General features: G+C 42.8%; 1 protein-coding gene across 7 annotated transcripts in view; it reads left to right on the top strand.

The window, feature by feature from the left end:
* Window positions 1–27457, top strand: part of LOC126174953 (UDP-glycosyltransferase UGT5-like) — a 486206-nt gene that overhangs the window by 407118 nt on the left and 51631 nt on the right. Inside the window, exon 1 of one of the 7 annotated variants that reach the window (XM_049921414.1) lies at window positions 2990–3126. The exons of 4 other annotated variants lie outside the window; for them this stretch is intronic. The gene's annotated coding sequence lies outside the window, so the exon portion shown is untranslated. Of the gene's footprint in view, window positions 1–2989; window positions 3143–27457 lie in introns of those variants that run through there. 2 more of the 7 variants (XM_049921415.1, XM_049921416.1) reach the window with 2 other exon arrangements.

Here is a 27457-nt window from a genome sequence, read left to right as displayed (position 1 = left end):
TTTTGCGGAAATATGATGTGAAATGTGTTTCACGAGCACCTTCTAAGATTAAGGTCCTGTTGGCGTCCGTAAAAGATGATCTTGGTTTGCGTAAGGCTGGTGTCTATCGTATTCCTTGCAGTTGTGGCATCTCATATATTGGTCAGACAATGAGGACTGTGGAAACCGGTGCATTGAACATAAGCGTCACATACGCTTACAACAGCCGAGCAAATACGCTATTGCAGAACATTGGCTTGACACCGGTCATCCTATAGAACACAACAACACGGATATTCTGGCTTGCACGTCCAGCTATTGGGATTGTGTTATTAAGAAAGTTGTTGAAATCAAACTATCAAGCAACCTTATAAACAGAGATGGTGGATTTTGTTTAAATGCTGCTTGGAATCCGGCTAAGTCTCTCATAAAAAGAACAGAGGGACAGAATTAGTGCTACCTCACCTGCTGATTAATAGTCATTATCGATATTTCTGATTTTGGTTATCTTTGGTTGTGTGTAGACTCTGCGGTTACTTGTACTATGTGTGGTACCTTCCTTGTTTCTCCTCTGTGAACCGAGGTATTAAATTCCCTTGCACATTGCTTCCTCCTTGCAGTTGTGCCTTGAGAATGTCAGGGTGTGCTGCTGTCGCAATATCGGCAGTGGTCGGTGACGTCAACCGGCAGCAAACCCGTAAGTTATTTGATCATTCAATTCGCCAGGAAAAGTTAAGGTCTCACGAAGTAAAACAATAATCTGGCACTATTCAAAATTTCCACTTACGTTGCCTCGTGACTACTTTTTTGCAGATTTCTCGAAATCACAACAGCGAACAGCAAGCACGCAGTGGCTAAGCTACGTTACTACTTCTTAAATAAAATTACCAAACAATATTCAAACTGTAGCATACCACATGATGTAGTGTGGTAGTGCATAATGATAAACCTTCTTTGAACAGTGTAATGGGGAGAGTAGCTATTCCTAAGAAATGGTATTCCAAGACAACGATTTTAGATTAAAGTACAGGGCTATTACAAATGATTGAAGCGATTTCATAAATTCACTGTAGCTCCATTCATTGACATATGGTCACGACACACTACAGACACGTTGAAAAACTCATAAAGTTTTGTTCGGCTGAAGCCGCTCTTCAGGTTTCTGCCGCCAGAGCGCTCGAGAGCGCAATGAGACAAAATGGCGACAGGAGCCAAAAAGCTTATGTCGTGGTTGAAATGCACTCACATCAGTCAGTCATAACAGTGCAGTGACACTTCAGGACGAAGTTCAACAAAGATCCACCAACTGCTAACTCCATTCGGCGATGGTATGCGCAGTTTAAAGCTTCTGGATGCCTCTGTAACGGGAAATCAACGAGTCGGCCTGCAGTGAGCGAAGAAACGGTTGAAGTCGACGAATAAATTGGTTCATGCCACAACAGGAGACCGACAGCGCCACTTCATCTTTCAACAGGATGATGCTCCACCGCACTTCCATCATGATGTTCGGCATTTCTTAAACAGAAGATTGGAAAACCGATTGATCGGTCGTGGTGGAGATCACGATCAGCAATTCATGTCATGGCCTCCACGCTCTCCCGACTTAACCCCATGCGATTTCTTTCTGTGGGGTTATGTGAAAGATTCAGTGTTTAAACCTCCTCTACCAAGAAACGTGCCAGAACTGCGAGCTCACATCAACGATGCTTTCGAACTCATTGATGGGGACATGCTGTGCCGAGTGTGGGAGGAACTTGATTGTCGGCTTGATGTCTGCCGAATCACTAAAGGGGCACATATCGAACATTTATGAATGCCTAAAAAAACTTTTTGAGTTTTTGTATGTGTGTGCAAAGCATTGTGAAAATCAAATAATGAAGTTATTGTAGAGCTGTGAAATAGCTTCAATCATTTCTAATAACCCTGTATGTATTCAAAAAGTTAGAGTAAAACTTCTCATGATCTTCACACATAACATTGGTCTCTGCAATGCTGTGTAAACAAAGTGAACAATGGTTTAAAAAGGGTACATTTTTAACGTAAAATTTCTATAAAAACCAAATAGCTTAATCGGTTGAAATGTTAATGCATGACTCAGAAAAGTGGGTTGCTTTTCTCTCAGCTCTGAGCAAGTGAAAGAAGTTAACTAGTTGAAAATAATCATTCCAACAAACTAGCTGCGCAGTGCTGCTGTCTTACCTTAAACTTATGCTCATAAAAAATAACATTATTCAAAATTTATATTGTTTTCACCTTTCAATATATGTATCATATTCATCCGTACAGTTCTTTACAACAAATCTTTCTTCATGTAACAAATACAATCACAAATCAACATAGCGCTACTGAATACGTCCATAACTTACCACACTTCAACTAAGGATGTATCAGACTGTCCAGAGGCAAAAACAGTGCCACAAGACCAAAGATTGTTTAACAGTAACATAACTTGCTCTCTCTCTCTCTCTCTCTCTGAAATGTTCGTCGGTAACTTACAAAAATCAGAATGACATGCCTTCCTTACAAGCTGTACAAACGAAATACTGTTTTGAAGAAAAAGTTTACATTTGAATTAGATCATTGTGCAATGAGTAGAAACATCTTAAGAAAAAGAAATTTTCACTGGTATCTACGTCACTTCTCTTTGCTAGCCTGAGAAGTATTCATTTAGCTCTCGTAGAGTCATGTGTCCAAGTTTGTTAGTAGATATAAAGGGTAGCGAAGTTAACCGGAAAAGAAAATAGTATGGAAATATCGTCGTTCATCTATTTTTGGCAGGCTGTTCAATACCAGACTCAGCTTGGTGTCACAAGGGCGGTGTTACTTAAGCACACGTGTTGCCAAGTCATGGTTGTTTATCTCGAAGCAAACTAAAGATTAAAGAGACGTGATAACACTTGCATGAGTCGGCATTTCTTCCAGCAGTGGCACCGAGATATCGGCTGCTCTTCGAGGGGACCCCTCTAGCCGCGACGTCACCGAGGTCGTTCTGGAGTGCCGAAGTCGGGCGCAGCGACATAAATGCCGTAGCAGGCGCGTCTGCTTTCAGATGCCGGCCGATTGCACTGTCGAGGTCCGTTGCTGAAGTCTTCGCCAGCGTCAGCACACGTTTTGGTTGCGTTGCTGGTCTTCAGTACTTGCGAGCAGGTGAACTTTTATTCAGGTCTCTGCTTACATGCTCTATGCTTACCATGAATTTAACCACACGAACGTGTTTGCCAGTTATATTATTCACATGGTTCAAATCGCACTATAGGACTTAACATCTGAGGTCATCAGTCTCCTAGAACTTAGAACTACTTAAACCTAACTAACCTAAGTACATCACACACATCCATGCCCGCGGCAGGATTCGAAACTGCGACCGTAGCGGTCGCGCAGTTCCAGACTGAAGCGAGTAGAATCGCTCGGCCACACCGGCCGGCTGTTATACACTACTGGTCATGAAAATTGCTGCACCACGAAGATGAGGTGCTACAGACGCGAAATTTAACCGACAGGAAGAAGATGCTGAGATATGCAAACGTTAAGCTTTTCAGAGCATTCACACAAGGTTGGCGCCGATGGCGACACCTACAACGTGCTGACATGAGGAAAGTTTCCAACCGATTTCTCATACACAAATAGCAGTTGATCGGTGTTGCCTGGTGAAACGTTGTTGTGATGTCTCGAGTAAGGAGGAGAAATGCGTACCACCACGTTTCCGACTTTGATAAAGGTCGGATTGTAGCATATCGCGATTGCGGTTTATCGTATCGCGACACTGCTGCGCGCGTTGGTCGAGATCCAATGACTGTTAGCAGAATATGGAATCGGTGGGATCAGGAGGGTAATACGGATCGCCGTGCTGGATGCCAACGGCCTCGTATCACTAGCAGTTGAGATGACAGGCATCTTATCCGCATGGCTGTAACGGATCATACAGCCACATCTCGATCCCTGAGTCAACAGATGGGGACGTTTACAACAACTATCTGCACGAACAGTTCGACGACGTTTGCAGCAGCATGGACTATCAGCTCGGAGACCATGGCTGCGGTTGCCCTTGACGCTGCATCACAGACAGGAGCGCCTGCGATGGTGTACTCAGCGACGAACCTGGGAGCACGAATGGGAAAACGTCGTTTTTTTTGGATGAATCCAGGTTCTGTTTACAGCATCATGATGGTCGCATCCGTGTTTGGCGACATCGCGGTGAACGCATATTGGAAGCGTTTATTCGTCATCGCCATACTGGCGTATCACCCAGCGTGATGGTATGGAGTGCCACTGGTTACACGTCTCGGTCACCTCTTGTTCGCATTGACGTCACTTTGAACAGTGGACGTTACATTTCATATGTGTCACGACCCGTGGCTCTACCCTTCATTCGATCCCTACGAAACCCTACATTTCAGCAGGATAATGCACGACCGCAAGTTGCAGGTCCTGTACGGGCCTTTCTGGATACAGAAAATGTTCGACTGCTGCCCTGGCCAGCACATTCTCCAGATTTCTCACGAATTGAAATAGTCTGGTCAATGGTGGCCGAGCAACTGGCTCGTCACAATACGCCAGTCACTACTCTTGATCACGCGGTTCTAGGCGCTTCAGTCCGGAACCGCGCTGCCGCTACCGTCGCAGGTTCGAATCCTGGCTTGGGCATGGATGTGTGTGATGTCCTTAGGTTAGTTAGGTTCAAGTAGTTCTACGTTCTAAGGGACTGATGACCTCAGATGTTAAGCCCCATAGTGCTCAGAGCCATTTGATCCATTTCAACTACTCTTGATGAACTGTGGTATCGTGTTGAAGCTGCATGGATAGCTGTACGTGTACACGCCATCCAACCTCTGTTTGACTCAATGACCAGGCGTATCAACACCGTTATTACGGCCAGAGGTACTGATTTCTCAGGATCTATGCACACCCGAATCGCGTGAAAATGTCATCACATGTCAGTTCTAGTATAATACATTTGTCTAATGAATACCCGTTTATCATCTGCATTTCTTCTTGGTGTAGCAATTTTAACGGCCAGTAGTGTATTATTCAAGGACTTACCTGAAGTACTTCACACCGGATGGAACTGTCGATGAACGCGTGTGCGCGATACATTAATGCCTATCGTTTTTTCGATCATATCACTCTTAGCTAAGAAACAATTATCATAGCTACGTGAATACAGAATTAACGATTACCATACCCTCTTGCTGCAGAACCGCCTGCTCTGTCTTTGCCTCCCTCTCGTTCACACTCACCTCTCACACATCTGCCTAAATATCATAGAAGAAGTAGTGGCTCCCAACAAATTAAAATCTTGTCTGTTCAGTCGTATAATAGAGCCATCTTCTCAAATTCCTTTTCTGTAACAAGAACCCGTCTCTAGAAGGGTCTTCTTCAAAATCTGAAGAAACTCATACACTTGCCTGTAGATCACTAGTATCAACTTCCTCTTCCCCTCCCCCTTCATCTTTCCCTCCCCCTTGTCTACAGTCCTCTATTGAAACAGTCAGCTCTTTTCACGAGTTGCGACATGCTCGTAATAAGGTTTCACAGCGAGCCAGTAAATGCTTGTTTTGTTATAAATGCAGTCATCGATCTCAGAAACGATATTAACCAGGTAATTAATATCGGTCATCTATCACCATCTTCAGATAATGGGTGAATCCAGTACCTTACGTTATTCGTGGCATTGCATATATTACATTAATTAGCCATGTCATGACGATGCTTTTATGGCTGATTAATGTGACTGTAGCATCTATACATACAATGACACGAATTATGTAATGTACTGGATTCACTCAGGTCTGAACATAGTGACAGCTGACCGAAATTGATTGTCTCATTAATAAAAAGTCAGCTTTTTCTGAATAGTTACGGTCATTTCAGTCTTCCCCTGTCATTACACTTTGTGCTTCTGATGATATTAAACACGGCTTCTTTGTGCCTTCTATTATCATTGTCATTGTTATTCGTATTTTTATCATTCACTGTTTTTATTTCCCCTTGTAATTATGAGTAGTCCCAGGATAATGTTTCAAATGTTCAAAACTGAATCAGAGATACTCCTGGAAAATGGGAATATTTTTGTTAGTTTTTGGTGTGTATAGTTCATGATGGGGGAGAGTTTGAACTTCCTACATAAAATAATAAATATGTATATTCGAGCTCATTACCATTATGCAGATAATCCTTTCCATGTAAAAATGATTCTGTGTGATAAATAAATACTATATGATGTCATATGATTCCTACCGCAACACATATTTCTATAACAGAATGAGCTAATGGACGTAGGGGAAAGTTCATGCATTTTTTGGGGCCTCGGGATATACGACCGACACCTTGCAAAATACGTCACGTTTATTAATGTTTACAGACCGAAGTATTCCTGAGACTATCTTCGACAGTCTTCTAATTATTTTCCCAAATAGCTCCTGCTCGTGTTGTCACTGCAGTTATATTTTTCGTATAAATTTCGTGCATATCACTGGCCACAGTTAATACATGTTCTTATTTCTCTCTGCTGCCACCTGCAGATTTGAGATGCAGTGTGGTTTTCCGTTCCATGATGATTTTGGAAAACGAGGGTGAGTCAAATGAAAACCTTAAGTATTTTTTAATATTATTTATTGTGCACAAGTGGTACAAAGCTGTATCACTTTTCAACATAATCTCCCCAACGCTCAATGCAAGTCCTCCAGCGCTTACAAAGTGCATAAATTCCTTTAGAAAAAATTCTTTTGGTAGTCCGCGCAACCACTCATGCATCACGTGGCGTACCTCTTCATCAGAATGGAACTTCTTTCCTCCCACTGCGTCTTTGAGTGGTCCAAACATATGGAAATCACTTGGGGCAAGGTCTGGTGAGTATGGTGGATGAGGAAGACACTCAAAATGCAGGTCTGTGATTGTTGCAACTGTTGTACGGACAGTGTGGGGCCTTGCATTGTCATGTTGCAAAAAGACACCTGCCGACAGCAATCCACGTCGCTTTGATTTGATTGTAGGCCGCAGATGATTTTTTTAGGAGATCTGTGTATGATGCACAAGTGACAGTGGTCCCTCTAGGCATGTAATGCTCCAAAACGACGCCTTTTTCGTCCAAAAGAGAGTCAGCGTAACCTTCCCTACTGATGGTTCTGTTCGAAACTTCTTTGGTTTTGGTGACGAGGAATGGCGCCATTCCTTGCTCGCTCTCTTCGTTTCCAGTTGGTGGAAGTGAACCCAGATTTCGTCCCCTATAACGATTCTTGCAAGGAAGCCATCACCTTCTCGTTCAAAGCGCCGAAGAAGTTCTTCACAAGCATCAACACGTCGTTCTCTCATTTCAAGAGTCAGCTGCCGTGGCATCCATCTTGAAGACACTTTGTGAAACTGGAGCACATCATGCACAATGTGGTGTCCTGATCCATGACTAACTGTAAACATGCTGCAGTGTCATTCAGTGTCACTCGGCGGTTTTCCTTCACTATGGCATCAACTGCTGCAATGTTCTGTGGAGTCACAACTCGTTGTGCTTGACCTGGACGGGGAGAATCTTCCACTGAAGTCACACCATTTGCGAACTTCCTACTCCTGTCGTAGACTTGCTACTGTGACAAACATGTATCACCGTACTGCATCTTCATTCGTCGATGAACTTTAATAGGTTTCACACACCTTCACTACGCCAAAACCGAATAACAGAACGCTGTTCTTCTCTGGTCAGTGTGGAACCGCGTGACCACTACGGTCGCAGGTTCGAATCCTGCCCCGGGCATGGATGTTTGTGATGTCCTTAGGTTAGTTAGGTTTAAGTAATTCTAAGTTCTAGGGGACTGATGACCTCAGATGTTAAGTCCCATAGTGCTCAGAGCCATTTGAACCATTTATTCTCTGGTGCAAGTCGCAAGTGGGGCGGCGATCTTTATATTGATACTGCGACGGTATGTGTGCATCTGCTCTATGCTGTCACCTACAGGCCATTCTGCATGCTGTTTGTAGCACGCTTACAAACTTACAGGTTAACGGAGCGAATCTTCGATTTGCTATTACAAATTTAAGGTTTTCATTTGTCTCACCCTCGTATTTCGAACAGATTCTCTTTTGTATCTGAACAAAAACATAGAGCAGGAACAGAAATGAAAGAAAAATATAAAACAACACGTCTTGACGTGATGTAGCAGTTTCCTCGGTCAAAAACCGAATCCGTCGGCTACATCTTCTTCTTCTTTTCCTCTCCCGGTATGAGGCAAAGTTGCCTTTTGCTTCTTCCTTGACACTTTCTCTAACCTATAAGTGGTGTCTCGCACTCTCCATTCTTTCTAGGTGTTCGTTCCATTTTCTACTGTTATCTAGAATTGTATCGTTCAGAAGAAAATGTTTTGGTTATTCTCTAATACCTTAATTCTTTAGTCTGTCTTCTACTGTGCAACCTTTAAATCTTTCTAGGAATTATATTTCTTGTGCCTGATTACGGCTTTCTTGCTTTTCGTTAGTCACTCATGTCTCTCGTACTGTGTGGGATATGCAACAGTTTTGTAGTGTTTGATTTGAATACATTTCCTAGTTTCATTTTTAAGATTTTTGTTAATTGTTTCATATAAGTGGTCGAATTTACTAAGCTTAATTTCTGCATCTATGCTGCAGCCATATGTCCCCTTACATCTTCGGTAAGTGAAGTGGTTATTGGAGGATTCCGTGCTAATCTAAGCTACTGCGAGCAAAATCTCGCCGTAACATCTTTTATAGAAGCGGGCTTCTAAACTAAATACAAAACCTCAGTTTCCTTCATTGACCGCACAGCAACGTACGTCACCGTGCTGATGGGTATATTAATGTATAAGCCAAATTAAACCGTCCCAAGCTCAAAGATCACACCGCTAATCGAAAACATGCTTAAGAACCTCACTTTTAAAGATTATAACAGAAGCCATGTCATTCCACGTAACCAGAAGAATGGCAAACAGGGAACTGAGAGTAATGTTTCACAACGAAAAATTACGACGTAGACGACACCCCAAATATTAAGGTGTTACTCTTGACAGAGCCTGACATTAGGGAAACACCGAGAACTAACAGGACAGAAGCTAAAATAAGAAATAATATATTAAGAAACAGGCTGGCGATAGGTGGGGATCTAATGCAAATTACTTAAGAACTACAGCACAAGTACTTGTGTATCCTGTCGCCGAATACTGTTCTCTTGTTTGGAGGAGAAGTAGCCATGTCAAGAAAATAGATACCCGTCTAAATGACATGATGAGGATCCTGACAGGAACTCTTAAATCCACACCAATATCGTGGTTGTCAGTATTCGCAAATGTTCCCACTCCAAATCTCCGACGACAACAAGCAGTAACACATGAACTGATGGAAGTCAAAAGACCCACAGACTACAGTTCATTAAACATTCAACAACTTACCACGAACTCGACTCAAATCAAAAGAACCAATCCGGGTTAACAATTGCCGACTCGCCCCAGAAATATACAACCTAACAAAAAGAATAGAGAAATTAGTACGCATCTTTCCATGGCATTAAAAATTTGGGTGAAACAGATCCGACCACCCAATCCCCCAAAGCGAACCAAGCAAAACAAATATCGAGTTTCCTCAACCGTATCAGAGGCAACGGCCTTGCCGCAGTGGATACATCGGTTCCCGTGAGATCACCGAAGTTATGCGCTGTCGGGTGTGGTCGGCTCTTGGATGGGTGACCATACAGGCCGCCATGCGCTGTTGCCATTTTTCGGGGTGCACTCAGCCTCATGATGCCAATTGAGGAGCTACTCGACCGAATTGTAGCGGCTTCGGTCAAGAATACCATCATAACGACTAGGAGAGCAGTGTGCTAACCCCACGCCCCTCCTATGTGCATCCTCCCTTGAGGATGACACGGCGGTCGGATGGTCCCGGTGGACCACTCGTGGCCTGAAGACAGAGTGCAACCGTGTCAGAATTGGCTACTGAGTGACTGCAGCAACCCTATTGAATTGGGGAATGATGACCAGTATCTACTGCAGAACGTTGGAACAAATACTGGTACTCATTTTGCACGACTTCCCAAAAAGAAAATTCGTGGGTACCTGGAAAGACATCGTAGACCCAACACTGGCATCAATTAACTGGCTGGAGTATCAGGACATCCAACTACAGAGGAAAATGGGCATCTCAACCTCTTTTAGCTACTGCCGGTTCTCCTGCTTTCATTATTACATGTACGTACGTATACAGCGTGTTACAAAAAGGTACGGCCAAACTTTCAGGAAACATTCCTCACACACAAAGAAAGAAAATATGTTGTGTGGACATGTGTCCGGAATGCTTACTTTCCATGTTAGAGCTTATTTTATTACTTCTCTTCAAATCACATTAATCATGGAATGGAAACACACAGCAACAGAACGTACCAGCGTGTCTTCAAACACTTTGTTACAAGAAATGGTCAAAATGTCCTCCGTTAGCGAGGATACATGCATCCACCTTCCGTCGCATGGAATCCCTGATGCGCTGATGCACGAAGAGTCTCTACATTTGGTTCCGGGGTTGCGTAGACAAGGGGTTTCAAATGCCCCCATAAATGAAAGTCAAGAGGGTTGAGGTCAGGAGGGTGTGGAGGCCATGGAATTGGTCCGTCTCTACCAATCCATCGGTTACCAAATCTGTTGTTGAGAAGCGTACGAACACTTCGACTGAAATGTGCAGGAGCTCCATCGTGCATGAACCACATGTTGTGTCGTACTTGTAAAGGCACATGTCCTAGCAGCACAGGTAGAGTATCCCGCATGAAATCATGATAACGTGCTCCATTGAGCGTAGGTGGACGAAACTAAAATGAGCTCTAACATGGAAATTAAGTGTTTCCGGACACATGTCCACATAACATCTTTTATTTATTTGTGTGTGAGGAATGTTTCCTGAAAGTTTGACCGTACCTTTTTGTAACACCCTGTATACTGATGAGCCAAAACATTATGACCAGTGTCCACAGCGTGGTTGTATGCTGTCTGGTTGCGCTGAGAGCACGTGATGCCGTACGAGAACATATGAGCGGAGCAGAGACGATTGGGAAATCATCCTGGCTACGATAAGTGGCGCAAATACGAAAATCGGCCGACTTAAGCGACTTTCATAAAAGTCATTTTGTTGCGGCCCAGTCTCTGGGGGCGAGGATCTTGAAAATGACGAAGTTGGTCGGCTGTTTGTGTGCTACCGTCGTGAGGACCTATGGAAAGTGATTCAAGAATGCTGAAACCACGAGTAGGTGACGAGAAGTTGGACATCCATACTTCATCGCAGAACATAGGGAATGGCGGCTTGCCCGCTCTCTAAAGCAGGAAAGGCGGCAAGATGTGACAAATCTGACGACAGAGTGTAGTCCTGGCGCAGACACACGTTCAGCGCACAGCGCTGAGCATGGTGTTTCTTAGCACAAGACCCCTACTTGTTCCCATGTTGACCCAACTACATCGTCACTTATGATTACAGTCGGCGCGGGATCATCCAGATTGGACCACTGATCAATGGAATCGTGTGCCTGGTCAGATGAATACCATTTATTGTTAAAACCAGGTCGATAGTAGGGTCCACATACGCCGTCATCCAGGTGAGCGGTTACTCGAAAAATGCGGCACGAGCGCACGCAGGTGGAAGCAGTATTATGTTATGGGACACACTTACCTGGGCTTCTATGGGACCTGCGGTAGTAATTGAAGGCACAGTGACAGATGTTGACTTTATGGACATGTCTTCCCCAAGAGCGATGGCATCTTCCAACACGATGACCATCCATGTCACAAAATCAGTGCTGCAATGGTTTTGGGAGCATGATAGTCAACTGATGCTGATGTGCTGCATCACATTCGGTTCACCTGAATCCGATGAAACGCAACTGGGACGCTATCGGGCGCCAGCTCCCGATCCACAAGGCAAGTGCCCGTAAATTACGGGGAGTTTGTAACCTGTGCTTAGGTATCTGGTGCCACAAACCTTTAGAAACCCATCAAGTGCTTGTCGAATCCATGGCAGGCAGAATCACTGCTGAGTTGCTCCCCAGAGGTGGACCAAAACGCTTTTCAGTAGGTGGTCATATTATTTTGGCTCATCAGTATTTTTAGATGTATCTGCTTGTACTAATTCATATCATTTTATCTTATCTCGTATCAGTTTTATTGGGTGTATTGGGTTATCCCGTAAGTCGTGGCGATTTTTTTTTTTTTACGTTTATGTTTCCACAAAGGCAAACATGAAATGGACAACAAGCTTCTTCCCAACTTTCAACAAGCTGTTCAGTGCGTCGAAAATAGAAATCAACTAATTTTCACTCGAAGAAATCGTGAATCCTAGCATTCAGGTACACATCATTACAGAGCGAAACGCCACAAAATGCATTAGAGAGGGTTTGCAACAGATTGGAATCCGAAGGTGTCAAGTCGGGAGAATACGGAGAATGCGACAGCACCTCCCAGTCAAGATAATGAATGGCCTCATTGACGATGTGAAGGCGTTTTCGTATCGCCCATCAAGACGTTTTTGCTGGGTAGCGTTGTTGAGTCATTGCGTTTGTTGAACGTAAAGTTCCTCATTCACTGGTTGGTACCGATCAAGCTATTCGTGGTCGATCAAGTATGTCTTTGAGATGGAAACTGTCTTCTTTGCATCAGTCAAACCAATTCTGAGCCGTCCTAAGAGGCACCGCTTCTTCGCAATATTCTCAAATTTCTCTAGCAGCTTCTGAGTCTTTGGGACTTCGATTAAACACAAAAAGTAGAAGTGCCGAAAATGCTGTTTTATGTCGACTTGACACTCCATTTTAATGACCTGAAAAGAATAGAAAGAACTTCAGCACGAAAAAACTAAATGCACTATTCTGTAGAGTACATAATTGTCGTTATAATGAAATCCAGACCTTTAGCTGCTTACAGGCGTTGATAAATATCAACGGAGACAGTTGGAAAATGTGTGCCCCGACCGGGACTCATACCCGAGATCACCTGATTATATGGCAGACGCTCTATCCGACTTTTCTTTAAAATCTCATTTTGTTCGTCATTGGCCGCTGTATTTGTTTGGGGCGGATGTACCATGAAGCTTACTCAAGTTCAACGTTGATCCATTCACTCAGTTTTTTATTACAGAGAGCAGCTAACCCTCTACCCTCTGCCACGATTAAAGTACGGACGACCTAAGGCATATGAAGTGGAGCGCTTCCTGCGTGAAGTAATGCACGTCGATCCACAGGAACTTATCGGTATACATCTTACGATCGTCTCCAACACAGTTTACCTGAAACTTCTCGATGAAGCAGCGTACGAACGATGTCTTCGCCGTTCCACCGATGGATATCGTTTCCACCCCTCGGACGGCCATGTGGGTGTAGCGACTGTCGACCATGCAGGACTCGGCGTTCAAAACATACGACTCTTCGAGCTGCCGTTTGAAGTTCCGGCCACGCTTGTCGTGAACGCACTGCGGCCTTACTGGGAAGTACTAAGTCACATAGAAGAAAAGTGGCGTACGTTCGAGACGTATCCTGTAGTAAAAGGAGTGCGTCAGGTGCGAATCGAACTGCGTAAACGCATCCCATCGTACGTTATCGTCGGTGGTTGTCGAGCGATCGTCATTTATGACGGTCAGACGCGGACTTGTTCAGGGTGCGGGCAGAAAGATCATGCCTGTAGCGACGCCTCGTCCAGATACCACGTGCAGACACGACGTCTAGATCGCAACCGACAACGCTGCCCATTTCATACGGTGAGGCAGCGGGGAACATTTCGGACGCGGACGTGGTTCCGCTCCAGTTGCCGATCCCCGCGGGCCTAGTTTCCGTGCCCACGACGACGCAGCCTCCATCGGAACCGCCGCTGTGCTCGACAGCAGCGACCACGTCTGCACCCCAGCCCTGTGAGGAAGGAGAGCATCAGCAAATAGATGCGAGCTCCGACGCGGGAGGTGCCTACTGTTTGTCTGGATCCACAGGACGCGGACACGCGTTTTCGCAAGCAGAAGTCGCCCAAGCGACGAAAGAAGAGGAGGCTGTCTGCAGAAAATGATTCACGACATGGTGACACGTTGCAGGAGGATGAAGAAAATCCATCTTCGGGCAGGGCTGTGGACCTCACACCAACGATTCCTGGTTCACTGTGGCACGTCCGCCCGAGGACAAAGACAAGTTGACGGTGATCAGCTCACCGACGAGCCCCCTGGCGATTTTGCGGCTAAGACATCGGAAGAATGTCATGCGTCGCGTAACGTACCACACCTCCAGCTTGGTGATTGGGCGTCCGAGATGGAGATGGAAAGAATGGTATCAGACTCGAACGACATCAAGATTCCCGCTGCCGGCGGATCGTCGGACGGACATCTTGTCTCAGCCGATCAATAATATATACGGTGCGGGTGACAGGGACGATCGGACGGACGACGTGGCGCGTACTGGCTTAAACGACTTCAGGATACGTCATCGTACTATCAAATGACCCAGGTGTATCGGATAGATACAGTCAATGTCAACGGCATTAGTTCAACGATCAAAACTCAGTTGTTAAAGGACATGATTCGGGTGGCGGACATTGATATCGTGTTTCTTCAAGAGGTACGGCCTGATCTGCTCCTGGATGTTTATGGACACGCGTCTTATGTCAACCCAACTTCCGACGGTGGTGGTGGTATGGCCATACTACTTAGCGATGGCATCGTACCTGCGGATATTCAGTTTTTGCTATCAACGAGGGGCATTGCGCTCACCATCGGCGCAGTCCACCTTGTGAATCTCTATGCCACGTCTGGTACTGCGAAGCATCGAGATCGAACATTATTGCTCCAGTGCAGACCGAAAGACTTCCGGCCGTTGACGTTATTGAATTCGAATTACAAGCTGTTCCCCGAATGCTTCGTTCTTGCCTCCTCGCTATTGTCAGAGATGCTATTCATGTCGACCAAACATGTGTGGGAGGTGGCAGTAATATACACACGGCGTTAAGCTCTTATAGAGATGTGGTGGCGCTCATGTCGGCATGCCGCTTAGAAAGTGCCCACATGGCAATTGACCTAGACCACTCATTTGACCGAATTGAGCACCATTGCTTGCAGACTGTCTTAAAGAAGATGGGACTGTCCCCAATATCGGCAGATGTGGTTCTCCATCTCATCCACGGAGCCCCTTCCACAGTTCTGGTCAATGGCTACCGCTCTCCACCGTTCACTATTGCGCTCCCAGTGCGACAAGGATGTCCCCTGTCGGCCTTTCTCTTCGCCGTCGCCTCGAGCCTGCACTTCATGGTCTACGACAGCGTTTGGAGGGCATTCGCCTCCGCGATGTGCATTTTAAATGTTGTGCCTATGCCAACGATGTAGCAGTCTTGGCGAGGTCGGCAGAAGATACATGTACGGCGATTGCGTGGCTTCAGTAATACGGAGACGTGGCCGGGGTCCGTGTCAACCTGCGAAAGTCGCACTACGTGGATGTGTGCAGAGGATTGCTTGTGAATACGCCAGTGCCCATTATCAAAGTCCCGGCGATGAAGTGTTTGGGAGTGACCTTCCATGGGAACGTGCAGCGTACAGCAGCAGATACGTATCGCAGACTACTTAATGTGCTCCGCACGCAAGTTCGCCTCCAGAACTTTTGAACACTTGACTTGATCGTGCGAGTATATTTTGTCAACGTCTACTTCGCTCCGAAACTTAATCATTACACACACGTTCTCCCGATGGTCGCTACGGTAGCTACCAAGTTCCAGGCGGCCTTCGGTCATTTCATCAGCGAGGGTAGGGTGTTCAGGAACCGTTACGAGACGCTAACGTTGCCCACACATGCAGGCGGCATTGGAATGATAAACGTGCACAATAGGGCTCGCGCTCTCTTCCTGCGGACGATGCATCGCCTACGTATTTCCGACAAGGACACTATCCCTGGTAAACTGATTCTGGGGGTGGTACCTTGCAACTGAACTCGACCTCGTTTACTACCCATTTTTTTGCGTGGCTCATCTGTAAAGGGGGTTGGTAGTAAACGGTTGCATTTGCGCCCCTATTATTGTGTCTGATATTGGCTTGCTTTTGAAGAGCAGTGAATTGAACTATACACGTTCAGATTGAAACTTATTTATTCAAAAGAAACGCTTTAACGTTGTGGCCATGCATTTTTAAGTTCACTAATAATAATTGGTGCAATTCGTACACTGTTTGTCTCACACCCACACACTTTCACTTTGTTCCTTCGCATACCCTGGCGTCCATGCTTGCACTCGCGGCACTTTGCCGCTCCCAACTCGCCACCACAACGGCCAACCACCAAAGACCTCGATTTTCCCGCTCACATCCACAGTCCTGAGTCGGGTCACATGACACCACAGTAGTCAAAATAATTACTAAACATGGCCACAATTCGTTTACAGTATTTTATAATATTTAAATACTTAAATCTAAATACATTATATAATTTTACAAATTATCACCACACTTATATAATTCGCTGCAATTAAAAGAAAACCAAAACACTATCCAACGGAACTACAACGTCCATCAAAACACAAACAAATATTTTCTGGTCTATTTTTGCCCAGCATATTATCTCTGCTGCCGTGCTTTAAATTTTAAACTACTTGAAAGAGTTCCATATTATCCCCTGTTACCTTACATACCCCCACTTCATGGAGACATTACCTTAGTAACGGCAACATGAAGTAGCACCAAATGGAGTGAACCCATATTACTTTATATATTAAACATTTTAATTAAACTATAATGGCACCAAAACACGTAAAACAGTGTTATAGTGGTGAGTTAATCAGTGTATGTACTGTCATTAGGAAACATACATACATAATCCAACAATGTATCCAACTCAAATATACAATTAGATAGTATCCTATTGAGTGACTGGGCAGGCAAAATAAATGCCCATGTTAGTCTATATGTAGGTTGCCCACCACTGCACATTAACACTTCCACTTTTTACACAGTTGTTTCTGTAAGTTGCTCGAAGTTGTTGTAACCAGATCCTTTTGTTCACAGATTTATGCATTGGAATACAGTCTTTCCAAACTTGCCAGCCAACAGCACTGTGCTTCCTCTCATTAGCCAAGCCATCCTATCCAAATTTAATCAAATCCTCATAAATCTTGCCTAGACATGCAGACCCACATTTCCCAGGAATCAGGCTATCCAAATCCTCCCTGGAACATCCTGTTTTCACTGATCAGTTCTTATTGAGGTTTGTACAAATGACAAACATGCACATAAATCAAACACAAACATGGCATAGTTAAATATATTCTATTTCACCCTTCAAATGTTCCCAGATCAGGAGCTCCGTCACTTCTACCCCCCGCACCAAGAGAATTTATTCCCAGATGCAGATTTTTTTTTTTTAAGCATCCATACAGCTATATCACTGTACATAAATACACTCAATTTTTTTATGAATTCCTATATAAATTTTCACATAATATTTGGCAATATCTTGAAACCCATTCTTTCATGACATTTCCATGGCTATCTAGATTCAATCATAAATGGCAAACAAACTCACCAAGGTCATAAACTTTTACAAGCATCCACTTAGCCATTAGTGTTCTTTCCCTCACTTCCCTCATGAACATCTTATAATAAGCAAGTTAATTATTTTCCATATGCCTCTACAATTTGCATATTTAGTGACTGCCCTACATGACTGTCCCAGCAACAATCCTACCCCCACACACCAGTATCAACTCCAGGTGCCACAGATACATTAGTAATTTTAATCAAATCTCATTTTTTTTTACAAACTATTTGCAGATTTCCTCCCTCCTATATTCTCCACATATTTATACAGAAATAGACTATATGTACAGTAGGTTTCTGTTCCCGTATGACTTTCAACAAGGCTTATATCACACCCACACCAGTTGTGCAAATCCATTGGACAACAGATTCCCTTATTGCAAATGTATACAGTATAATGAAGTTTGTTGACCACCAACAATGGCATCGCAACATACACAGTAACACAAATAATACTCCAATTATAAATACACGTATACATAGCCCCCAATAATTTTTTTTTTAACTCACAATAGTGTACATGGGAATCTCACTTCCTTAACCTTTATTCTTTTACCACATATTTTTTCAACTCCGTTACATTTCTCAGTCCAAATGGCTTTTTGGACACTGGATATACCAACCTATATGCATTAGGGTGTGGACAACCCGTTATCTCAAAGGGTCCATGGTATAATTCAAATAACTTTTTGATTTCGCCATCAATGTCACTGGATTTTTTCTTGTTCCTCACCAGCACCTTATCTCCCTCCTTGAACTTTGTTGTCTTATACCTTTCTCCATGCCTCCTCTGTCTCTCATGTCCTTTCTTTAACATTTGCTGTCTGGCCACCTGCATCTTCTCTTGACTTGTCAAGTCTTGAGATGGAGGAAAATCTATGTGTTCTGCTATTAGATTGTCAGGCTTGATATCTTTCATGAGCTCATAGGGTGAGAATCCTGTTGCACAACTCTTCACTGTGTTCATAAGATCTTCAAACACAGTTATATATTCTGCCCAAGTACTATGCTTTTTACTGCAATATGTCCTACATAGCCTACCCAGCTCCCTCATATACCTCTCAGCAGGGTTTCCCGCAGGGTGATACACTGAAAACCTTATATGCTTAATCCCAGATCTTTGCATAAACTTCCCCCACACACTAGATACAAATTGTGCTCCATTATCAGACAGAACATTCTCTGGTTTTATAACATTCACAAAGTAATCTTTCTCTAGCTTGTTAATTATATTCTGGCTAGTGGCCTTTTTCAGTGGATACAGCCTTACAAACTTTGAGAATACATCAACAGCTAAAAGAACATACTTTACACCCCCTCGACCTGTTGGCAGCCTCCCAAATAAATCAATAGCCAGCAGTTCACCATTTCTTTTAGGAACAATATTCTGCATCTCTCCTTGTACTGCAATAGTATTATACTTCACTTTTTGACATTTGTCACAAGAAGCCAACTGTCTCTTTACTCTCCTGGCCATGTTGTTAAAACTAACATAGTCCTGCAGTATTTCCAAACATTTTTGAGCCCCATAATGCCCATGGCTAAGGTGGATGTAATTTATTAATTTTTCCACATGCTCATCTGGAAAACATACCTTCCACTCCTCTTTGTCCAAATTTCTTCGTCTAAATAAAATACCTTTATAAATTCTATAATATTTAGCTATTTTTTCATGTTCTTTACTTCCAAAGTTTGTTTTGATAAACTTCAAGGTTTGGTCCCCATTCTGAAGTCTCCTCATGTCCTTACAGATGGATCTGATTTCCTTCTCTCCACCCACTCCTTTCATATACAATATCTGTAGTTCTTTCTTGTCTCCATTCGCTTCATGTTCTTCTCCAATGAAAGGTAATCTTGATAAGGCATCAGCCACATTGTTGTCTGTGCCCTTAATATATCTTATCTCATAGTTAAAATGCTGCAAAAACATGGCCCATCTCATGAGTCTATTATTTAACAGCTTACATTCTTGCAAATAGCTCAGAGCCTTATGGTCTGTGTAAACAATCACTTTCCTACCTTCCACATATATCCTGAACTTCTGAAATCCAAAAACTATGGCTAAAAGTTCCTTCTCTGAGATACCATACATCAATTCATGTTTGGATAGCATTCTGCTTGCAAAAGCGATTGCCCTGTGCTCCGTCTTCCCATCTACTACCCTCTCCTGAAATAGCACTGCCCCTATCCCATAATCTGAGCTGTCTGCCCCAATACAGAAAGGCAAAGACAAATCTGGATAGAACAAAATTTTGCTGTTTTTTAAGCTATTCTTGATGGCTTTAAATTCCCAGTCATAGTCAGATGTCCAGCACCAGGTTACACTTTTCTTTAATAGTCTACATAAGTTAGGTGAATTCAGGCTATAATCACTTTTATGTACTTCCTATAGAATGAACATAGTCCTATAAATGATTTCAATTGTTTCCTGTTAGTTGGCACCTTGCAGTCAACAATAGCCTTGATTTTCTCTTTATTGGGCAGAATGCCATCAGGAGTTAACTGATGACCGTGAAATAGTAATGTTGCTTGAAAAAATTCACACTTACTTAACTTAAGGGTCATCCCCCCTTTAGATATAGCCTTGAATACATCCTCCAACAGCTGACAGTGCTCTTGCCAATTGCTACTCGTAATCAAAATGTCATCTACGTACACGGTCAATTTTCTCATTAGTTCATCACCCAACACATGACTTAAAGCCCTTACAAAAACTGCTACAGATACTGATAAACCAAATGGCACAACTGTAAACATATAAGTCCTGCCCTCAAATAAGAAAGCAGTGTACTTTCTGCTCTCTTCAGCCAATTGCACCTGCCAGAACCCTGAAGTCAAATCAACACTTGACAGAATTTTAACATTATAAAATTTTTGCAACAGCTCATCCATGTTCTCTGGCTGATCATTTTCTTTGACTATTATTTTATTTAGCTTTCTTGCATCCAGTACTATTCTTATAGAACCATCCCTCTTTTTCACCACTACTATTGGATTACAATACTCACTCCTCCCCATTTCCAGTATGCCCCACTTCAACATCATCTGTATCCTTGCCCTTACAGCCTCTCTATTAGCTATTGCTATAGGATAAGGTTTGGCCCTTATCACTTCATGTGGCAATACCCTCAAAACATAACTGAAATCTACGACTTTTCCAGGTCTGTCAGAGAACACATGCTTATGCTTACAAAACAAACCTGTAAGCTGCACCTTTTGTTCCTCATTTAAATGTCCCATTTCATTCACTTTGTCATGTATCTGCTGTTCAGTGCAGATCTCATCACCTACCTCTTCTATCCTTTGTAAATGAGTAATAGTCTCACCTCCTTTTAATTCCCCTTTAAATTTTATTCTTCGTCTATTTCCACCAGCATCAAATTCTACCATTCTGTCCTTTACAAAAATGCTACAGTCATACTTGTACAAGAAGTCCATACCCAAAATTACATTCAAAACCAAACCCTTCACCACAAAGCAACTAATATCAAAACAATACTCATTACTATTAAATTCCAGTAATACTTCCCTGCTGATGGGCTTGCTACATGTCCCAGTTGCTGTCTTAATTTTGACTCCTGTAACTGGTAATTCTATTAATCCTAAACCTTTAATCTGCTGCCAGAAAGATTCAGAGATTGCAGATAAACTTGAGCCAGAGTCTAATAATGCTATATCTGCAACTCCTCCCACACTGATATCAATTATTGGCTGCATCACCTCTATTTCTACTCTGCTCAGCCCTGATTCCTGTAATAAATCTCTTTGTACTTCACTCCTGCTTTCCTCTTGCATAATGCAAATATCTTTAGGTCTTTCTCCAAAACATACATCAGTATCCCCTTCAAACAGATCCTTAATAGCAAACTCAACATTCTCTTCTTCACTTAATTCTTCCAATTTTCTGGCAATTTTAAATTTTATTTTACCCCATTCTTCAGGCATCAAAGCTTTATGTAATTTTGCATAGGACACCCAATCACTCAAATCATAATCAGCCTCCTCCTTTCCTAATCATCCACAATTAACATCTTTGAGGCTTGCATCATCAGTTAAGAAAACATAGGTTTCAATTTTATCTTCTGGGCAACCTACAGCAACATTCTCCATATCATTACACATTTCCATATCCACAATGAAGTCATTATCACTACCACAGTTAACACCTGCACCCAGAAGCACAGTAACCTTATCAGTAGGTGATTTACCAGCATTTTCCACATTGTTAAATACACCACTCATATTAGCCTTTACATCACACTGAATAACCCTCGCCTCACCTTTTCCACAATTCTCCATACTATTTCCAATAGACATCTCTACCCATTCATCACACCCATTATTACTGTGAACATTGCCCCTTAATTTCATATCCACTTCTGTTCCCCCTTTTGATGAAACTACCTCTGTCACTGATCTTTCAATGAATTTTGCTGCACACAAACCAATATTGTCCTCCTCTGCTTGTAATTTCTCTTCCCTTTTAAACATGTCATCAATGTAAAACTCCCACTGTTCATTGCTGATATTAGCCTTGTTCCCTTTTTTCCTCTTATACCTTTTATCTGTATTTCTATAATTGTTAAAACCCCTCCATAGATTTTCATTACCTAAGACAGCATCCATATGACATATCCCAATTTCCCTATTTTCCTTGCTGACTTTATTACTCATCCCATCATGTCCTTGTCTGGCCCTGTTCACATAATTACCAGCCCCCCTGCGGACCTTAAGTGAGGCATCAATTAGTTTTTTGATTGCCTACCCTGTCCATTTGCATCTGGCATTCCTACTCTCATACCTTCTCTATCACTCCTCATCTGATCAAAATTGTCTCTTCTCCCTCCAAAATTTCTGTTATACCTTTGTGGCTTGCTTCTCCAATCTCTATCCTGATTATTCTGATCACTTCTATCTTCTCTCCACCTGTTATGGTTATTACTGTATTCATAATTAACACTGTTTCCCCTTTCATGATACCTTCCACTCTCCCTATGTTCCATGTTTTTAGGTCTGTAACACAATGCCCTGTCCATATTATCCACAAAATTAAGAAATTCTTCCACTGAATCTGTTGCACTGTGAATCAAATCCCATTGCAACTGCTCTGGTAATCTTCTCTTTAGTGTAGATATTTCTGTTAATACGCCCAGTGGCCTATCCAGATGATTTAATTTATTCAGTTCTCTAACACAGAACTCTCTCATACTTTCCTTTCCACTCTTGTAACTGGATCCATTCAAAAAATCATTTTGCAATCTTAATTGTTTTGCTTGGCCCCAGTATTTGTTCAAGAACAGGTTTTCGAAGGTTTTAAAATCACAAAATTTATCATCATTTTGGTTTGCCCATGTTTGAGCTCCCCCTTCCAACTGCCTCTTAACATATTTAATTTTTGCCTGCTCACTCATCCCTGTCACAAAGTTATCCTTACACGCAGCTAGAAAGTCAACTGCATGGTATTTATTGGTTCAAATGGCTCTGAGCACTATGGGACTCAACTGCTGAGGTCATTAGTCCCCTAGAACTTAGAACTAGTTAAACCTAACTAACCTAAGGACATCACAAACATCCATGCCCGAGGCAGGATTCGAACCTGCGACCGTAGCGGTCTTGCGGTTCCAGACTGCAGCGCCTTTAACCGCACGGCCACTTCGGCCGGCCGCATGGTATTTATTCTCCCCATTAAAAGGTTTTGACTGAAATCCATGCCCCAGAGGATATCCCAACAATAAATTTCCATTCCCTGCTGCCACAGTATTAACTGTTTCCCTCAAGACATTTATTTCCCCTTCTAATTCCTTCTTATTGTCAGTAATTCCCTTATGGCAATCCAGCACTCCTATCTTAATGGATTCAATGTCTGCCTCTGTTTGTCTTTGAAATAATGTGCATTTCTGTTCCTGTACCTGAATCTGCCCCACAAGATTACTTTGCACGGTGTCCACCTTGGCTACTAGGCCTCTTTCAACCTCATCAACTCTCTCAATAATTCCCTCAACAATTTTAACTGTGTTTTCAACTTTATCTGTAATTTGAGTGAATTTGAGATCTAGCTGATCAAATTTTTCACTCACTGTCTTTATTTTATCACTAAGCCTTAATTCCATATCCCCTATTTTCGAATCCATTTCTCCAACTATTGCAGTTTTTATATTCCCTATTTTCGAGTCTATTTCTCCTAATTTACTAGTAAGTTTTACAAAAAATGTGCTGAGGTCACTTCCTGGTATCCAGCCTATTTCTTTTGGCATGCTAGGGCTACTACAGGTACTCCTAACATCCACTGATTCGCCTTCACTTTGAGATTCACGCGTCTCATCGGCCCTGTACTTATCTTTTAAATCCTCGTGTGACGCGACGTCTGCAGTGAGCTCCGCAGCACAGCTATGCAATGAATCTTAATCGGCGGCGTGGACACACAGCAAACTCAATCAGGAGCGAGAACACGTTGCGTAGACCCCTGGCAGCATGTAGTCGTGTTGGTCGGTGGCACGGACGACGGCGTTGATCGTCGGCAGCACGTGGATACAGCTTCGACTGCTTTACCCGTAGCAACACATGGACGTGGCACGGACGACGGTTTCTTCTCGCGGCAGCACGTATCGCGGCACAGACGACTGTTTTACCCGCGGCAAACACGTGGTGACTCATCAGACTGTGTAACTGACTGCTTCACAATCGTGGTGGCCTTATATCGGCGTAACCACGGGGCAGCGCGTATCTTGTCCAGCACAAACACTCCGGTACTGCTAATGCACCGATTTAGCTCAGAGCCCCCACACTGACTGTTCAAAAGCCTAACATCAGACGGACATTCGATTCCGAAATACTATGGAATATGGAAGAAAGTCCTATCCCGGACGAGCCCCCAATTGCAACTGAACTCGAGCTCGTTTACTACCTATTTTTTTGCGTGGCTCATCTGTAAAGGGGGTTGGTAGTAAACGGTTGCATTTGCGCCCCTATTATTGTGTCTGATATTGGCTTGCTTTTGAAGAGCAGTGAATTGAACTATACACGTTCAGATTGAAACTTATTTATTCAAAAGAAACGCTTTAACGTTGTGGCCATGCATTTTTAAGTTCACTAATAATAATTGGTGCAATTCGTACACTGTTTGTCTCACACCCACACACTTTCACTTTGTTCCTTCGCATACCCTGGCGTCCATGCTTGCACTCGCGGCACTTTGCCGCTCCCAACTCGCCACCACAACGGCCAACCACCAAAGACCTCGATTTTCCCGCTCACATCCACAGTCCTGAGTCGGGTCACATGACACCACAGTAGTCAAAATAATTGCTAAACATGGCCACAATTCGTTTACAGTATTTTATAATATTTAAATACTTAAATCTAAATACATTATATAATTTTACAAATTATCACCACACTTATATAATTCGCTGCAATTAAAAGAAAACCAAAACACTATCCAACGGAACTACAACGTCCATCAAAACACAAACAAATATTTTCTGGTCTATTTTTGCCCAGTATATTATCTCTGCTGCCGTGCTTTAAATTTTAAACTACTTGAAAGAGTTCCATATTATCCCCTGTTACCTTACAACCTCAATCCCTCCGTCCGCCTATTCCTGTTGGAGATATCACGCTAGCACTGTGTCACATTCGCACCTATCTGGTCGACATGAGTTATCTGTTGGATGTCTTGCCGACCACGCGGGAACCTAGAACCAAGGACGAAGGACTTCTACCACTACTTTCAACGGACGCTGCCTGCTAATGTGGTTGAACGCTGACATCCGGCAGCTGGCTGGAGGCGGGTGTGGAGCAACATACACTCGCCTTTCCTTCCCACCACGGCCAGGACACTGTGGTATATGGTAACGACGGAAAAATTCCCCACCCGACAACTTTTACACATGATACATCTTGCCGAGGATCCTCTCTGCCCCAGATGCGTCGCTGTCGACACCGACATGCACCGTTTCATTTGTGGTACGGCTACCGACTGCTGGCTCCTCACACGGTGCATTTTGGCATTGTTGCTGCGACGGACGCCTCAGTTCATAGAGCCCACCGAACTGATCCATCCCGACGTCACTTACTTCCCTGCTACACGTCATAACACCACGATGTGTGTTCAGGGTATGTAGCACTGTCATACCTTTTTAATGAGAGCGTTGCAGGGTTGTTAGATTTCTGGAATTATTTACTGCGCAAAGCGTCGTATGGTATGCTCTTTGCGAATTACTTGGGTTCGTTGTTTACGCGCCCTCCAGACCATTGGGGTGTACCGGGTGTGAGAAGACTGAGATATTACACATGATGGATTGATGACATCCATCAACGGTAATTATAGGGTGTTTCACCTTCGCTGAACGAGAAGACGGCCAGGACATCCCGCCGTCTGGCTGCTGAGGGCACCCCCTAGGAAAAAAAAGAAAAAAGGAATTACAAATAAAAACATACAAATAAAGAGAACAACACATAATATAATAAAGTATTGTACCCCTTCTTTTATCCTTTTCTTTATTTTAATAAAATGTTCAGGCATATTTAATTTTTGTCCGTGGGCGGTGCCTGAAGTGGTTGCACGTGACCCTCCAAGTTAGCTTTAGGGTGAAAGTAGCGGTGACATTAGCTTTGATTTTGATTTTAGCTTAGATAGGTTTTTGAGGGTAGTATGGGTGACAGAAGCCAATGCCTGAAGTGGAAGAGGTCTATACAAAGCAAAAGATAGAGCGTTTGCCATGTAAGTAGGAGGTCCCGTGTTCGAGTCCCGGTCGGGGCACACATTTTTCAACTGTCCCCGTTGATATATATAAACATCTGTAAGCAGCTAAAGGTCTGGATTTTATTATAATTTCATTCTTCGAGAGCTGCAAGATCAATGGTATCTGTATCAGCTTCATATACATAATTGTTTGTTAAATAACGTAAAACGCATTGCCAGAACATTTATTTTTCACGCAAAATTTTCCCTTACGAAAAATCCGTCATTACTCAGAAAACCAATCCAGTTCGTGTAAATATAATTATGTAAGCCATATACTAAACAAATAAATAAATATATGTACATGTTAAGCAATGTTGGGAAGATACAGCAGCATTATCGTACTCCTTTGTTAGTTGGTATCTCATTAGTCATTTTCCAGTTAGGATCTAGAGTAACTCCTCAACGTATTTACTATATTTCCGGATATTCGCGATTCGTCATTATTTTCCAAAGTTCCTGTCTATTGACATGGTCAAAAGCTTTTTTAAAATCAATAATAGTAATGCGTGTCTCTTTTTATATTTTCTGTGTTTTTCTAGTATTTTCGGTAAAATAAAAGCGTATTTGTCGTGGAGCTTCCTTTCCCTAAAACCCATTTGTTCCTCACACAAAATTACTTCTGTTGTGTTTTTAAGTCTTGTTTAAAATCTTAGCATATAGCTTGCATGTTGAGTTTAGTAAACGTATTCCTCTGTAGTTAGTGCACAGGCTTTTTTCTCCCTTTCTAAAAACTGATATCACCTTAGCAATCTTCCAGTTTTGGGGAGTATTCTTACTCTTCTAACATTCGTTTAAGAGATGTAGCAGTCTTGGGTATAGCATTGTTCCCTCGTAGCTTAGCAACTCAGTATTAATATCCTCTCTTCCAGTTGCTTTTCTGTTCTTCAGTGTTGTTAAGGCGGATGTTATTTCGTCAGATTGTGTTTCATCTAATACCTTCTTACCTGTTCGCTCAGTTTCAGATTGTTGTGCTGCATCTGCACACCGTAATCCTTTGTAAAAATTTACTCATTGTTCCTCTTCAATATTGTTTATTTGCAGCTTCTTTCTTTCAGTTGTGTTTAAAATTTTTAGAACCTTATGTAGAATTTGCTGTCTTTCGTGAATATTATTCTCACATTAGGAGTAAGTCTGTCTCAGTGTACTTGGTGTGTTTTACTTACTACACATTTATCGGTATTTCTTCTTTCATCATAGTATTGCTTCTTTTCAGCTGTG

The sequence above is a fragment of the Schistocerca cancellata genome, chromosome 3 (genome assembly GCF_023864275.1).
Source record: "Schistocerca cancellata isolate TAMUIC-IGC-003103 chromosome 3, iqSchCanc2.1, whole genome shotgun sequence".
Classification (NCBI taxonomy): Eukaryota; Metazoa; Arthropoda; class Insecta; order Orthoptera; family Acrididae; genus Schistocerca; species Schistocerca cancellata.
This window is presented reverse-complemented; position numbering and strand designations above follow the sequence as displayed.